The sequence below is a fragment of the Petaurus breviceps genome, unplaced genomic scaffold, assembly GCF_028583685.1.
Source record: "Petaurus breviceps papuanus isolate PSGF00001 unplaced genomic scaffold, PetGlider_PUasm1.0 189, whole genome shotgun sequence".
Classification (NCBI taxonomy): Eukaryota; Metazoa; Chordata; class Mammalia; order Diprotodontia; family Petauridae; genus Petaurus; species Petaurus breviceps.
In genome coordinates this window covers 8,084,605-8,102,851 of record NW_027185809.1, presented here as the reverse complement: position 1 = coordinate 8,102,851, position 18,247 = coordinate 8,084,605, and positions in this window count along the sequence as shown.

Sequence of the window (18,247 nt, the reverse complement as noted above, 5' to 3'; positions counted from 1 at the left end):
ACCCAGAAATAACTGGCCGTGTAACCTTGAGCAAGTTACTTAACCCCGATTTCTTTATAAAAAAAAAATGCTTGGAGTCAGGAGATAGACTGTCTTCTGTGAGGAAAAGCAAGGAGGCCAGTGTCATTAGAAGGAATTACTATGTAGACTAAAGTTGGTCCCATTCTTCCTATGTTGCGCCTATAGGGGTTTCATGATAGGATGCCCATGATGACAAATACAATAGAGAAGCCATGCCAAAAGGGTAACAAGGCACAGAGTTGGTACAAAGGCCTATCAGATTGGTCCAAGATACTCTGAGGGTAACAGTCGGAGCTCCAGCCAGTCCGTGTCCATCTGTGAATGTGCACAGATTTAAGGTACACAAACACCTCCAGATTCAAGAGGAGAGAAAAGGGGTCATGCAGCTGTCATTGGCATCGGGACAGTCATCATTCCCTCTTGGTGTTCTTTGACCAATGATCTCAGGCATAGCCCAATACAAAGTTTCCCAGTTTCACATAAAATTTACATTAAAATACACACCTGGAAAGCCACCCAGGTAACCAGACTTCCCAGAGTCACATTGTTCTGCTAAATAGAGGTCTCTTTGGGCTCCTTTAGTTTTTATCACATTTACATGGTCACAAATGGAGTCTTGGACTCTCCTTACTTTTACCAACTGCTTGCAGGCAGCCTCAGAGGAAACCCAAAGCTGACATCCTTCCTAGAGGGATTGGTAGTAGGTATAACTAGGTAGCACAGTGGAGGGGGTGCTGGACTTGGAATCAGGAAGATTCATCTTCCTGAATTCAAATCTGATTTCAGACACTAGCTGTGTAACCTGGGCAAGTCTGTTTGCCTCAGTTTCTTTATCTGTAAAATCAGCTAGAAAAGGGAAATGGCAAACCACTACAGTATTTTTGCCATTAAAATCTCAAATGGAGCCTATTGAACAATATAACCCTCTAGTTCCTCAGGGCAATTGTCCTGCCTCCCTAATTGTGGTATAATGTGGTATAATCTGACACTTATACATACATACTTCAGATTGATAGTGGTCAAAAAGCTATTGTTTCACTGGATTTCCTCTTACCCAATGATCTAGGTTTTAATATGCAAAACAGTCACAATTTCCTAAATATAAGTAATAGCATGATCAAATAGCACAAATTGTGGCCCCTTCCACACCTCAATAGACAATTCCATCAGTTGCTGTGGCCAAAAAAGTTTATCATTCTGTGGCTAGCCTTCTTCTGATGAGCTCTTCTAGCTTAATTAGGTAGGATCTCGAATGACAAGCATCCAGTCCAATGTAGGGCCCATCCTGAAGCATTTCCAGCTTGGTAGAACTTTGGAGACCTTGCCAGTCACTGACGTGATCTTTAAGAACATTGGTGTTATCTCCATCCTACAATGAGGCATCAGAAAAAGACTTAGAGGAAAGGAGGAACTACTTCACATGGAAAGTGAAGCATTAAAACCTTGATAAAAGTTTCAGTTTATGAGCCTGACAATTAAATGGAGCATACTTAGCTGTAGGCTAAAGGAACCTTTTCTTTTTAATTAATTTGTTTGTTTCCTTTTAGTTTACAGGATTCACTTCCACAATTCCTTGAGTTTCACATTTTGTCCCCCTTCCCTCCCTCCCCCCCATGGCGGCTTATAGTCAAGTATAGGATCTGTAAATACTTTCACATCATACATTAGTCAGGTTATAAGGACGGATTGCACCAGTTGGAATGGAAAATGGTAAAGAGGGCATAAAACCAAACAAGAGAAGAAAAAAGATCAGGTATTTTGCTTCCACCTGGATATAAACTCAGTTCTTTCTAGTTCTTTCTCTGGATGCACATATTTCTCTCCATCATGAGTCTTTTGGGATTGACTTATATCACTGCATTGCTGAGAAGAGTCCAGTCTATCAAAGCTGGTCATCACACATAGGTTGTGTCTGTAATTGTGTACAAATTTCTCCTGGCTCCACTCTTCTCACTCAGCATCAGTTCTTTTAAGCCTCTCCAGGTAAATATGAAGACCGTCTGCTCCTCGTTTCTTATAGCACAAAAGTATTCCATAACATGCATATACCACAACTTGTTCAGTCATTCCCCAATTGATGGGCACCCTCTTAATTTCCAATTCTTTGCCACCACAAAAAGAGCTGCTATAAACATTTTTGTACATATGGGTCTTCCTCCCACTTCTATGATCTCTTTGGGATATCACCCTAGGAGTGGTATTGTTGGGTCAAAGGATATGAAAGTATTTATAGCCCTTTGGGCATAATTCCAGATTGCTCTCCAGAAAGGCTGGATTAGTTCACAACTCCACCAGCAATGCATTAGTGTTCCAATTTGCCCACATCCTCTCCAGCATTTGTCATTTTCCTGTTTTGTCCTCTTAGCCAATCTGACTGGTGAGATGTGGTACCTCAGAGTTGTTTTGATTTGCATTTCTCTAATCAATAGTGATTTAGAGCATTTCTTCTTGTGCTTATAGATAGCTTTAATTTCTTTCTCTGAGAATGGCCTGTTCATATCCTTTGACCATTTATCAATTGGGGAATGACTTGTATTCTTATAAATTTGACTCAATTCTCTGTATATTTTAGAAACGAGTCTAAAGGAACCTTTTGCAGACTGCAAGAAATTTCTGTATCAGTGGCACTGTGGGTGATAATACCATCTCAGGGAGATAAGAAAAGGCCTCTATAAGTTTGGATACATGAGATGCTCTCTATTTGGGGCCTGTTTATGTGAGAGACATCCTTAGTCTGGGAATAAACAATATTCATTGGAAAACCAGGAAGGTTTTCATTACCCTTATTTTACAGTTATTTTACATTCCTAGTGAATGGGCATCTCCTGAATGAAGAGGGCCAGGACTTGGACAAATGTGAGCCCTTTCGTGCTGCTTCCATTTGGATTTCCTGCCTTGTTCTCCATTGTCCAGGTGCAAGCTCCCGAACTGCCCTTGTCAAGGTCCCCTCACATAGCTCAGGAAGCATGCATGGGTACAAGCCTCTAGCCCCCTACCTCATCAGAAGCCTGGTTCTGCTAGATTAGATTAAGCGCTGATTAGAACCAGCCACCTCTGCCCCACATTCTGCTATCACTCAAAGATAGGACTACTTTAATCCTGTGGAAACAAAATTCCTCACATTGTTTCCCAGATTTATGTCTTACATATGGACAGGGATGGGGACTAGACCCATATACAGAACTCCCATGTCAGAAAACTCCATCTATCAATTCAGGTCAGTACTTTCTCTGCAGCTACGAGTCTTAGCTATGGGCTAAGCTTAATCACTGAGAGGTTGCTTCTTGCACATCTATTATGTATGAAAGGAAGGTCTCAAACATGGGTTCTCCTGGCTGCCAGCGTAGTTCTCTAGCCACGATCCCATGCTGCGTCCCACTTTATATGCAAATTCTAAATTCAGTAATGCAAACCACCCTAGACCCGAACATTCTCTGTTATATTTTAAAGAGCCACTGGTTACACACAGAACAAGAAAGTCACAGTTTGGTGCCAACCTGAAAATCAGATAGCGTTTTTTAAAAGCTGCTGGATCAATTGTTTGCCAGGCCAAGAATCTGCTTTCATGTGCAAAACAACCTCCGCAAACCAAACAAGCCACAACTCACCTTTCCAGGGCTCCTACCCTCTCACCCATGTAAAAGACACTAATGAAAGTTTTAAGATTATTTTGTTGTGCATTTGAAAGGAACAGCAAGTTGTGCGTAGATTTGCAATTTCATGTGCAATCGACTTTTTTAAAAAATTGTGCTATATTATAGAAATGTTTGTTTTATTCCACAAATTAAAAATAAAATAAAAAAGAGATGACCTTCATTTACCCCCCTTCCTATGCATGGTACATTCCACGTCCTAAAGATGTTGATTATTTATAGCCTACCTGGTTTCCTCTCCTACAAAGAAATAAAAGATTGACAATTATCTTGGTTTTCATGCCTTTAGCATTTTTTTTTTTGTGGATTCACAGAATCCACATATAAATATAACCTAGCCAGATGGAACTGTCAGTGAGGCATTCTGGATACTTTGGGACAAAATAAACAATCAGAGAAAGGGATGAAGGGCAAGGCATAGAAAAGAAGAGCAGCGTTCCCTCCTTCATCTCTTTTCTCTTTCAATACTCTAGAGATGTGTGAATTCTCCCTGACAATTTCAGTGCTCTCCATTCTTTGGTTCAAAACACCTTTGTTCACATAAGCAGAAGGAAGTATAGAATAGGGGGAGCAATTCATGCAAAGAACCTGGGCTTGAAATCAAAAGGTTCCAGTTCCGAAGCTGGCACAAGTAATTTCATATTTGTGCCCCAATTTCTTTCTCTGTAAAATGGGGAAATCATGCCTATACAGACGATCTGATCGGATTGTGTAAGTGTCATACACAGTGCAGCTTTTACAAAGGAATGTACCCGCCGGATATATCTTCAGAAGGCACATCGCAAATAGACGAACCCACTCCCCACAACATGTGGGAAGCGTCATCCTCCTTCAGTTTCTGGGAAGGGAAGGGAGATTAGGTTCCTAGCCCAGCTCGCTTCCCATAGAGCACAGTCCTGGGTCCAAGTCCAAAGTCCCACCCCTGCCCAGGTGCAATCCAGGCACACCCCCATCCTGCAATCCTGACTCCGAGGTTTCCATGGATCCCACTCTAGGTCTGGTGAGGATCATCTCTGGCACCTGAAACTGAACAAACATTGAACAGAAACAAGCCCAGGTTTATTTCTCAGAGCCAGGTAAGAGAGAGGAAGGAGAGGCCCTCCCTGGTCACTAGTTCAGTTCCCTGGAGAAACAGTTAGGCGCTCCTTGTAAAGATACAGGCAGCCAATTCCAGAAGCTACTCCCACCCACATGGTAGGGATGTCTTGTGCTCTCAGGCAAACTCTCAGTTGTGTTTTACTCTTCACGACCCCATTTGGGTTTTTTTGGGAAAGATAATGGAGTGATTTGCCATTTCCCTCTCCAGCTCATTTAACAGATGAGGAAAGTGAGGCAAACAGGGTTAAGTGACTTGCCCAGGGTCACACAGCTTAGTAAGTGTCTGAAGCCAGATTTGACTAGGCATGCTCAAAAGCTGGCTTACACAAGGCAGGTACTTTGTATGTGGGATTTGTTTTGTTTTGTTTTGTTGCTTTTTGGAGGGGCAATTGGGGCTAAGTGACTTGCCCAAGGTCACAGGGCTAGTTTTTTGTATTAAGTGTCTGAGATCAGATTTGAACTTAGGTCCCCCTGACTCCAGGGCCAATGCTCTATTCACTGCGCCACCTAGCCACCTCCTTTGTATGTTTTAATGTCCTTTGAGCTCATAGTTTAGACCCCCCCCCCAAATCTCTACACTATAGGAAAAATAGGACTTTTGATCTCCAATTAACAAGGTAAGCTTTGTAACTGAAGCCAGATAGTTTACTGGCTCCTCAGTTCAATATTCCTCACAACTGTGCACTCTACTTTTCCTCTAAATGAGTGAAGGTTTCCAATGATATTCCATTCAAAGTTCTCCTAGTCACCTAAAGTGAACACACAAATACCATTGGCACTAATCCCCTGGAAGTTCAGATGACTGGGTCCCACCTCATTGGGTCTGTAAAGCCTCATACATACAGAATGACTCACAGTTGCTTTTTGTCCTTGGTTCTCAAAGAGGACCATGACATCAGGAAGGTGATGCCATGACATGCAAATGTCTTGGATTTAAGTGAGGGAGGACTGTGTAAAGTCACCAGCCTCACATTCTTCTCCAGAGCCATTTGGGTCCAGTGGCAAGATAATAGATTAGGACTACTGGAGATGGCCCAATTCTTACAGACGCATCAACTTTTCTTTCCTTCTTAATGAACTTCGTAAATTTTGCATGTTAGCACCCCAAAGTCACACAGTATTCTGAAGTAATTTTTGGAAAATCTGGAATTGTCCCCCAATACCTTTAAACCAACCCATTTGAACCTTTTTGGCAGGCCACTTTTAAAAAAAAAAAACAACCCCAAACCTGAGCATTACAGCATAAGCAGGAAACTTCATTCTCTCATGTTCATGCATGGAGGAAGACAATAATATTATCAAAAGAAACATGAAAATAACCTACTACAGTGCACAAATTCCAAGAAGAGACAACATATACATTCCATTTAGTAGGAGAAAATAGACTTAGTTGATAACAATAGGGAAAAGTAAGAATAGAAAGTTGTAGAAGGAAAGAGATCTTCTGGACAGAAGGACCAGGGATTAGGAAGTCATCATCTGAGGTACTACTTAAAAGTTCTCTTGGAGGCACAGTTGAATGAGAGATGGTTGGTGAAGGATGTGTAGGTAAATTTATTAGGCCCAAATTTTAATTCCAACATTTCTAGCTATAGCTCAAAATGTTTCAAAACATTTGGTGTTTGGAGTGGATTTCCCTTTTAGTCATTTACCCCTGTAGCACCAACGCAATATTCACAGTGCCAACAGCAACTATGAATATACCGGTATAGTGCACAATCACAAAATATAACAGATTTTCCATATAGAAGACAGAAGCAAAACATTTATTCAGACACCAGAAAACCAAATCCCAACACCAGGAAACTGAATCCATCATAGCAACACAGAAGTTAATACACTACAACACAGCAGAGAACCACATCATCCCTTAGCCTTCCCACAACCAAACACTCAGGAGCATAGCTTTCTGCCTGAGTGCGTCTTCTCCTCCCTCCAGCTTTAACTACTCTGATTCCCAGCTTCCTGTGGGAATCACCCTTCAGCAAGTTCCTCCCACCACACCACAGGCTCCATGTGATTACATCCAGTCTATTGGGGGCAGGGAAAATACTCGAAGCAGAGAAGGTCTACAAATTCGCTTAGGCTTATTAAGGGGTAGAAAAGATCTTCAAATTCCCATTACCAATACAACCCCCATCCATCTCTTCCCCCAGGACTTGGTGATGATGATGATGATGATGATGATGATGATGATGATGATGATGATGATGATGATGATGATAATTTCATCATGATTGTGATCAATACTTCACATATGTTGAGTGATTTGTTTCCTCAGGAGAAGCCTGTGAGGTCAGTAGTGCCAACGTTTTTACTCCCATTTAGAGGGAATTCACTCTTTTCCCGGGATTGAACTCTAGGAAAATAAGAGCAGAATGGGACTTGCAGCATGCCTTTATGCGCATCCTACAAATCCCAAGTGTTGGACGGCAAAGAGGTTACACAGGCTGCCATTTTATGGAAGGGGACACAAAATTCCTCATCCCTTGTAACTACCCTTCCAGTTTAGGAGAAAGCATCTTGCATAGCTTTGCATTTGTGGTGTGGAAACAAAAAACCCAGCTGTATTTTCTCCCATTGCAACCTCTTCCTGGCAGATTCCTGGATTTATAGGGCTCATCTGGAATGGTTGCTGACAGCAAAAGAGATTGATTTTCTCCTCAATGATTCTGGGAGACTTGTGTTGGCAAGCCAAAGTAGTGGGAGTGAGCCCCAGCGCTGGGGTTATGTTGCTAGTGCTGAAAAAGAGCATCTGACACCATATATACACAGCAGCTCAGGGCAGGGCAAAGGATACCCTTTTCCCATTTTTAGAAAGATACTCAATGTACAAAGTGGGTCAGGTATAGGACTGCTATTCATTTCTCCACCACTAAAGAAATGCTCTAAGCACTCAAAGGATTTATAAATAAACATTGTCAAATATGAGATAGATATCCAACATTCCTATTATATCCTGCAGGGAGATTGATACTTAAAACATTAAAATGTGAAACACTACAAATATTCCTCTTTCACTTCTGACCTGCATCATCTATTGTAGTGGCAAGCACCCCGGCTTCCCCAGGGTGTCTGCCAACACAGGTTCTTGGATCTGCTTTGATAAAGGAAAGCAACTCAAAATGGGTTAACAAGCTTACTTTAATCAGTCAAATATGTATCATTTACCTAGTTCAGGGGAAAGAGGTCAGCACCCTGAACTTCGAAATATACAGACAGAATTATCAAGACAGAGAAACAGATCAAGTAGACAGTTTTCCAAACTGTCCAACCATTAATTACATCCATACCAAACAACATCTGGGTTTCAAAGCCGGGGGGCTCTGGACAACAGCTTCCCAGAATCCATATCAAATCACAGAACACTTCTCAAAGTGAGCCCCCAAAACAAAGCTACACATCAGGGCTTATATAGCCTTCTCCTGGCTCAGAGAATGTAACAACCTTTTGGACCCACTGGCCAATCAAAAAGTATCAACTGAAAAACAAGCCTCCCACCCCAGGCTCCAGGTGCACTTTACCTAGGGGCAGTGAAGATCTTTAAATTTGCATTTTCATTACATCTATGCAACTTACAAGTTATGATTCCCTGACAAATCATGGTCTGGCTTGGATTTTCTTAGTCTTAACGTCTTTCTGGAGGTGGTCATCTTCTATTACAGAGATCTCTTACTGGGCAACTAGCACCCAGATCCAGGAGCTTCGGACCTCTTAAACTCACAAGGTTGCCAACAAGGCTAGGCACACTCATCCAAGGATCTCTGTTCTGTCCCCAGTACACAGGAGAAAAGAAAGCAGAGGATGAAAGAAAGGCTTTGATACACAGTCTCAGGCTCACCCAGACAAACACACACTGTTCAACCATCAGTCATGAGAGCGGCGGGAGAGAAGAGGAGAGATGTTTTTCCTTGTCCTTCTCTAGAAGTCAGCGAGACCGGAAACTCCTAATAAGGGCATCAGTTGGAGAAAGAGAGAGAAAAAACATGAGAGGCAAATTCATTCCTTTTTTTTCTTCTTTTTTTTTTGAGGGAGGAAGGGAAGGCAAGGCAAGGCAACTGGGTTTAAGTAACTTGCCCAAGGTCACATGACTAGTAAGTGTGTCAAGTGTCTGAGGTCAGATTTGAACTCAGGTCCTCCTGACTCCAGGGTCAGTGCTCTATTCACTGTGCCACCAAAATTCATTCCTTTTTAAAGACTACTTATTCTTCCTAACTCAGTAACTAATAATTCACTGAGGCAAAACCACAATATAATATTATTATTAAATTCTATTTATAAATGTATAATAAATATAATACATTAATAATAACATATAGGCATACAATAAATAAACATATTTATAAATTAAATATTATTTGTATAGTGCTTTAAGGTTTGCAAAGTGTTTTATACATCTCCTTTGAGACTTACAATAACCTTGTGAGACAGGTGCTATTGTTATCTCCATTTTATAAAAGAAGAAACTAAGGCTGAGAGAATATAAGGGACACAACAGCTAAGAAAATGTATGAGACAGGATTCAAACAGCTCCTCCTGAGTCCAAGTCCAGCACTATCCCCTGGGCCACCTAACTGCCTAGTTACATTCTTCAAGCAAACCACCAGACTATCTACCCAGCACGGGTATCTTGACATCAACCATGATGTTTTCCCCTTCTCCCTACCAGGAAGTCACTTGCTGATGTAAACTTCCAGAGACCATGTCAAAGCTCTACTCCCTCATCTTGGAGCAGATTACTTGAAGAGTCATCTGCCCTGGGGAAGCACAGGAAATCTGACACCTCCCCCCTCCCCCCCTTGCTCTGGTATTAGAAACGTTAACATTATCACATCAAAATAAACATTAACATAAACACTTTTGTTTAGGGTGTGATAATCAACTTACTTATGGTGGTTCCATTCCAACTCTGGTGATTTCCCAAGCCAAAACTTTCTTTTTGGGTCCCCACTCTTTTACACTGGTGGTCTCACCTATTAGAAGCATCTTGAGGGAAGGGACTGCTTCACTTGTGTTTTTGAATCCCCAATTTTCAGTATCTTGAAGATAGTAAATGTTTAATAAATACTTATTTTATTCTTTCCTTCCTCCCTCCTTCCTTTCTTCCCTTCCTTTTCTCCCTTTCTTCCTCTCTTCCGTTCTCCCTCTGTCCTTTGCTTCTCCCCTCCCTTCCTTCCTTTCCCTTCCTCACTTGCCTCTTCCCTTCCTCCATTCCTGTTTCTTCCTCCCTACCTCCCTCTCTTCTTTCCTCCCTTCCTTTCTACTTTCCTTCCACACTCCTTCCCTTTCTCCCTTTATCCATTCCTCCTTCCATTTATTCATCCCTCCTTCTCTTCTTTCCTCCCTGTCTCCCATCTTTCCATCTTTCCTTCTTTCCAATTTCCCTTCCTTCCTTTCTTCCATCTTTCCTTTCCTTCCTCTTTTCCTTTCTTCCTCCCTTTCTCCCTTCTTGTCTCCCTTCTTCTATCTCTCCCCTTCTTCCCTCTTCCCTTCCTTCCTTTTCCCCTTCCTCCCTTCCTCCCTCCCTCCCTCCCTTCCTTTCAAGAAGTCAAATCAAGCAAAAGAAATGAGCTTGAGAGTTCCAAAATATTTTGGGATTCTTAGTATTCACTGCCTCTGTGAAAGAAGCTGACAGTACTTTGCTCAGCTTTAGCATTTGGGATTCAAAATTTACCTGGAATGTCAGGACCAGTGCTTTGAAAAACTGTGTCTAGCAAAGATTTGTTTCCAGTATCTTCCACTTTCCCTTTGGAGCAGGAGGCCTGACTTCCTCTGGGGAGGAAGGAGAATGAAAGTGATATTTCTTCAGGGCTGAGGTGGGGGTGGAGAGATAAAGGAGTTGTATTTTTTATTTAACTTATGTTTACTTATAAATATTTAGACAATAAGCACATTACAATTTGATCATTAAAATAGATATACAAATAGAAAAGTCCCTAAAGAATCAACATAGCATCTGAATTATAAATATCAATATACTTGAAGTACAACTATGAATTACTGAATAAAAATGTACTCTGAGACTTATGAAGATGTGTTTGCATCCCATTAGCACATTCAAATATTTGCTGCTATAATCTGATAAAAGACATTTGGAAGGCATTCAGCAAGGTTTATTGGAGTGAGGAAGATATAATTCAGTTCTTTTCTGAGACACTTAGTAGTTCTGTCACCTTGGGCAAGTCTTTGAACCTTCCACAAAAGTTTCCTCATCTCTAAAACTAGGGGACTGGGTTTGATGGCCTTTAAGTTTCCAATTCTTTTTCCATTTCTTTTGATCTCTTTAGGATCCAGACCTGGCATGGTATTACTAGATCAAAGGAGATGCACAGTTTTATAGTGCTTTGGCAGTTGTTCTCCAGATTGGTTGCACCAATTCACAACTCCATCAACAATGCATTAGTGTACCTATTTTTCCACATCCCCTCCAGCATTTATAAATTTCCTTTTCTGTCATATTAGTCAGTCTGATACGTGTGAGGTAGTACCTCATAGTTATTGTAATTTGCATGAAACTGTTCAATAGTAATTTAAAGCATTTTTTCATGTGACTATAGATAGCTTTGATTTCTTCTGAAATCTACCTGTTCATATCCTTTTGAACATTTATCTATTGGAGAATGGTTCTTATTTTTATAAATTTGACTCAGTTTCCTATATATTTGAGAAATGAGGCCTCTAGAGAAGCTTGCTATAAATTATTTGATATTACTTTATTGTCTACACTATCTTTTAGCAAAATGTAGTTTCTTTGATTATCTCTTTTATTTTGGTCTATTTTTACTTTTCCTTTGTCTGAGACCATGATTGTTACTCCTGCATTTTTTACTTTAGCTGAAGCATAATAGATTCTGCTCTAACCCCTATTTTGACTCTGTGTGTGTGTCTTTCTGTTTCAAGTGTGTCTCTTGTAAACAACATATTGTTGAATTCTGTTTTCTAATCTATTCTGCTATCTGCTTTTGTTTTACGGGTGAGGTCATCCCATTCACATTTATAGTTATGATTGCTAGCTGTGTATTTCCACCCATCCTGTTTTCTTCTGTTTATACTTCTCTCTCTTTTTTTACCCGATACCTTCTAAAAAGTCTGTTTTGTTTCTGACCACTACCTCCCCTAATCTGCCCTCCCTTTTATCACCCCTTCCCAAATTTCTATTATCTCCTTCCCATTTTATTTCCCTATTTAAGACATATTTCTATACTCAGTTGAGTGTGTGTGTGCATACATACATATGTGTGTGTGTGTATATATTCTTTCTTCTTTGAGTAAATTCTGATGAGAATGAAGTTCAAGTATTACCCACCTCCCCTCCTCCACCATTTCCCCCTTCACTGTAAAAGCTCTTTCTTGTTCACCTCTTTTATCTGAGATAATTTTCCCCATTGCTCTTTCACCCCTTCATTTTTTTTAGATCAGTCCAACATAATCAATTCACACCTGTGCCTGCTATCTTTATAGACTCCTAACTGCCCTAATAATGATAAAAGTTCTTAGGAGTTACATTTATCATCTTCCCATATAGGAATGTAAATAGTTTAACCTTATTGAATCCCTTATGATTTCTCTTTCATGTATACATTTTTATGCTTCTCTTGAGTCTTGTGTTTGGCCGTCACATTTTTTATTTGGCTCTGGTCTTTTCATCAGGAATGATTTATTGTGGAAGCTACTAAATCTTGTGTGATACTGACTGTGGCTCCATGGTATTTGAATGGTTTCTTTGTGACTCTTTGCGATATTTTCTCCCTGAACTGGGAACTCTGGAATTTGGCTATAATATTTCTTGGAGTTTTCATTTTGGGACCTTTTTTTAGGAGGTTATCAGTAGATTCTCTCAATTTCTATTTTATCCTCTGGATCTAAGATATCAAGGCAGTTTTCCTTGATAATTTATTAAAAGATGATGTCTAGACTCTTTTTGATCATAGCTTTCAGGTAGTCCAGTAATTTTTTTTTTTAAGCAATTGGAGTTAAGTAACTTGCTCAAGGTTACACGGCCAGTTATTTTGTGTGGGTGCTAAGTATCTGAGGCCAGAACCGATCCCGGGTCTCCTGACTCTGGGGCTGGTGCCCTTACTCACTGCACCACCTAGCCACCCCCCTAATTCTTAAATTATCTCTCCTTGATTTATTTTCCAGGACAGTTCTTTTTCCAGTGAGATATTTCATTATTTTTCTATTTTTCATTTTTTTTTATTGTTTCTTGATATTTCACAGAGTCATTAGCTTCCACTTGTCCAATTCTAATTTTTCAGGATTTCCAGTGAGATTTTGTTTTTTTACATTTGACCTATTCTGCTTTTTAAAGGTATTATTTTCTTCAATATTTTTGTGCCTCTTTTACCAAGCTGTTAATTATCTTTTCAGAATTTTCTCACATCACTCTCATTCCTTCCTCCCAATTTTTCCTCTACTACACATTGCTTTATTTAACTCTTTCAGGAATTCTTATTGACCTCATGTTCAATTTGTAGTTCTTTTCCCTTTGAGACTTTGATTGTAACTGTTTTCATGTTATTGTCTTCTTCTGAGTTTGCATCTTTGTTTTTCCTGCCATTGTAGTTTTTATGTTCAAGTCATTTTTTGTGTGTGGTTTACTCATTTTTCCAACCTATTTCTTGACTTTTAACTTAATGTTAAAGTTGGGTTGTGCTCACCTTGGGGTGGAGAGGCACTGTCCCAAGCTTTAGGCCTTGTGTGTGTGCACATGTGTGTGTGTGTGCGCACACGCACACATACTGCTGTTTTCAGAGCTAATTCTGTGGGTCTATGAGTTTTTTGTGCTTCCAAGATGCTGTGATCTGTTGAGAGGAGTGGTCACTGCTTTCCTGGTCTGGGCTCTAGTCTTTACCAAGAAAGGGCCCCTGCTCCCATGCAGCCACAAGTGCTTGCACTATTCTCTGCCTTGAAACAACAGCCATGGACCCTGCTCCCTTGTGAAGGACAAGAGCTCCTGTGACTTAGAACTGAGTATGGTCAATAGAGTTGCCAAACAGCGCCATGTTCCATGGCCAGTTCCAGCTCAAGGTCCTCTGTAATCGCTTTTTGACCAGTTGTCTGAGTTCCTTACCATCTCTGGGCTGATACCTCCTAAAGGTGCTGCTGTCACTAACTCATAGTTGATGCCGCCACTGTGTACACCCCCAGCTGACCCTCACCCTGCTGTCATAGATCTCTCCTGCCAGCCTCCTAAGTTGTCTTGGACTGGAAAAATGTCCCACCCTAACTTTTGGTTGGCTCTGCTGTTCCAGAATTTGGTTCAAGGCATTATTTTAAAGTTGTCTGGAGAGGAATGTTGGGGGAGTTTGGCGAGGTTGCTGCCTCTATCCCACTCTCTTGGCTTATCCTTAAGGGAGTCATATTTTAAGATTATTCAAAAGAGGACCAAGCCAAACCTAAATGGATGTATGCTGATGGTGACATTTAAGAAACATGGAACGATGGGGTGGGGAGGGAGAGGATTTGGGAGCAGAGACTTTCCCCAAATCTGTCAAACCACATCACATAGGTAACCACCTAGTCTGCTTATGGTAAAGCCTCCTCTGCTACCTACTGAACATCTTCACGAGACAGACTGGAGGTCTCGGGCCACTGGACTAGACACAGAGACAGAGCAGAAGAGGACTAAGACAAAAAACTCAGCACAGAAGTATAGGAGGAGAGAGATTCCTTCTCAAACATCAGCCACCATATTGTATGACACTCATGATTCATTTCAGGAAGCAATTGAAAAGTTTGAGTCCAGGGGAAAAGTCTGTTTCAAGTCAAATGTCAAGTGTTCAGCACCAGGTGCTTGTTTGTTGCTCTTATCCGGGCTCTCATGGCTCCATAATGGCCTCATCCTCATGGAGGGTACTACGTCTCTCCTATTCTCTTCGCCCCTGATTCTCTCTCTAGTCAGCTTCTTTGGCTCCAACTCTTGGATGTGTTTTGATTTCCCTTTCAATCTGAGAAGAAAACATAGCAGTCAGAGCTTTCACCAAATATGGGCCGACATTTTTTAGAACACAGTATAGTCTAGGCACCCATGGGATCCCCAAGACCCTTTCAGGGAGTCCAGGGGATCAAAACTTTTCACAATGATACTGAGATATTTTAATTTTGAATACAGTAAATATTGATTGAAATAACTCACATAAATGAAAGCTCTTTGGGGGAATCCTCCATAATTTTTAAGCATGTAAAAGAATCTTGAGATCAAAAAGTTTGAAAACCACAGGCCTAGAAAAATCTGGCTACATATTTTTTCTCCCTGCTCCGAGAAGTTCCAAAAAAATTGAATCAATAACTCTTTTTTTGTTCAACTCAAGACCCTAGTCGGGAAAAATCACCCTGGCAAATATAGCAATTGTGAAATTTATATCTCTCTCTCCTAAGTATTCTGCCCTTATTGCCTTTCCATCAACTTCATGTGAATAATGAAACATATAGAAAAACAAAGCAACATTTAAGCACATTTATCTTAGACAATCAGCTTTTTTTGAAAAAAAAGAGAGAGATCAAATCCGGCGTCAGACGCTTGTCATTTATTAGCTATGTGACCCTGGGCAAGTCACTTAACTTCAATTGCTGAGAGAGAGACAGAGAGACAGAGAGACAGAGACAGAGACAGAGAGAGAGAGCAAATTCTTAAGAAATGGAGTGGATACCAGCCATAAAATTCTCCCAAAGTGAACCAGGGAAAGTGGAAGAGTTGAAGAACCACCAGCTTGTACTAAACAATTTCAGTAAATCCACGTTTTGTTCCATGGCTCTGTTCCATGGCTTCATCAAATAGTTTTTGTCCTGTAGCTCCAAATCCAATCCTCAATGCAGCTGCTAGTGGGTGGTGGCTTCCCCTATTTCCCACTTTCTGAGAAACACTGCAGTCATACATGGCTACTATGTATAACTCCCAAGCACCTGCCTTGGGAATGTAGCTTATGCCTTTTCTTTCCTTTCCGCCAAAATAGTCTGGCTAATCAATCAGTTATTATTCTGCCGCAATCCATCACAAAGTTAGGGCAGTTTCCAAGGTGGTTGAGTAGGAGAGGATATTAGGGATATTGTCTGCCATCAGACACTCACTCCAGATTCTTATTACATATTGATACAAACTTCCCTTCTAAAGGCAAAGAAAGAATTTACAAACATTGTCTTGTCCATCAACATTCATGCAAGTCTTTTTATTGTCTCCCATTTCTCATAAGCAGAAGCCTACAGAGGGTGATTAATATAAGACCCTAGGGAATCGGGGGGGTGCAGGGAGAAGGAAGGGCAGAAATCACTTTCTCCCATTAAGAAACTTTGACTCTGGAGAACTAGGCAGACAGTCCTGGGAGAAATTTGACCTCTAAAAAAGGGTATCACAGTTTTTTTTTTTTTTCCAAACTCTCTGGCTTATTATGATGTACCCTAAAGTCCCAGAAAAAAAACTTCAATAAATCTTATGTTGGCTCATGTTTAGGGTCTCCTCAAAAAGAGATACACAGAGTCCCTCTTAGAAAGGTATTCAGTTTGTGAAGCAGATCATATATGGGTCATCTATTTTCTGCATTATAAAAGAAATGCGTAAAGCTCAAAAGCCTGCCACCTTGACAAATGTATAAAACATAAACTATATTCTTAATAAATGCAGAAGAAAAACAAGAATGCTCACTCTCACATTATTATTTCATAGAGTTCTAGAAATGCTGGCAATTAGCAACAAAACAGGAGAAGGTAATTAAATGTGTAAAGATAGGTAGAGGTGATAAAACTATACCTTTTTGTTATTATTAGCTTGATGGTTTACCTAGAAAATTCTAGGGAGTCAGTAAAGATAAAAATTGAGATAGTTGATAGTTTCACTAAGGTTGTAAGCTACAAAACAAACCCATAAAAATCAACAGCATTTCTTTATAATAACAACAAAATCCAATTCAATAACAATAACAAAATACCATTCAAAATAACTACCAAATGCATAAAATTCTTGGGGATCAAAATTCTATGGATCAAATTTTTCAGATAGGGTTTTGTATTCAAGATATATAAACAACTAACATATGTATTATATGTGTTACGTGGTAAGTATGTGTGTATATATCAATATGATGTATACAAATAATGTGTGTATATCATATATATACTTACATTCATATAGTGCTTAACTATAGCTATGCTAAGTGCTTTATAATTATTATCTCATTTGATCCTTCCTTGCAATATCCTTGGAAGGAAGGTGCTGTAATTATTCCCATTTTACAGATAAGGAATTAAGACAAACAGGACAGATAGAGTCTGAGGCTGGATTTGAACTCTGGGCTTTCTGACTCCAGGCCTGGTACTCTCTATAGATAAACGGTCAAAGTATATGAACAAACATTTTTCAGACGAATTGTAAACTACTTATAACCATATGAAATAATGCTCTAAATCACTAATTATAAGGGAAATACAAATCAAAACAACTTTGAGGTTTCTGCTCAGCTCAGCAAATTGGAAAATAGGAAAAAAAAACATGGGAATAATTAATGTTGAAGGAGTAATGATTATTGGTTGAGCTGTGAATCAGCACAACATTTTGGAAAGCAATTTAGATTTATGCAAGGGAAGTGACTAGCACGTCCATTCTTTTTGACACAGAGATTCCACTACCAGTCTTATATCCTTAGGAAGTCATTGATAAGAAGAAATTCATATAATATATATATTTGTAGCAGCACTTTTTGTGTTAGCAAATAGTTAGAAACTTCTGGGGAATGGCTAAACAAACTGATGTACATGTATGTAATGAAATATTACTGTGCTGTAAGAAATAATGAATATGATGAATACAGAGAAGAATGGAAGATTTATTCTGTCTGATGTAAAGTAATCAGAGTCAAAAAATATATATATCCAGTGACTACAACAACAAGTGAATGTGGCCAAATTACAAAGACCAAACATGGTTCCAAAGAAGAGATTTGAGAAGATACCTCTACTTCTTTGCCGAGGTGAAAGGTCCACAGATGTGGTAGACTGCATATTTTTTAGACTTTTTACATGTATTGATCATTTTGATGATTTTAAAAATTTTCTTCTATTTGTTATATCGAGTCTCTCTGGAAGGGAAAAAAAGAAGGGATATTGGGAGAAATTTTGGTGATGTAAACATTTATGTAAAAAATCTAAACTCTCACTGCTTGCAAAGTACTGACAGGAGCCCGTGAACAGATATAGAACATGCATGAGGTACCCAAGAGTCTCAAACAAGTTATTTGCCTCTATTCAGTTCTGTGCTATCTGCATAACTCACAAGTCCAAATCTAGCAAACGAACCCCTGGCTTGAGCTTTCTTCATGGTTTCATCAGTACTCTCTTCCTGGTGATGGTCACCTCCTCTGGAAAGTTTAGCAGATATGACCTCTTTCTGGGTCACCAGCACCTGGACCCAGACTCTCAACCTCTCCCATTCACAAGATTGTTAGGAACATCCATCTCAGAATCACTTTTCAGTTGCTGGTAGT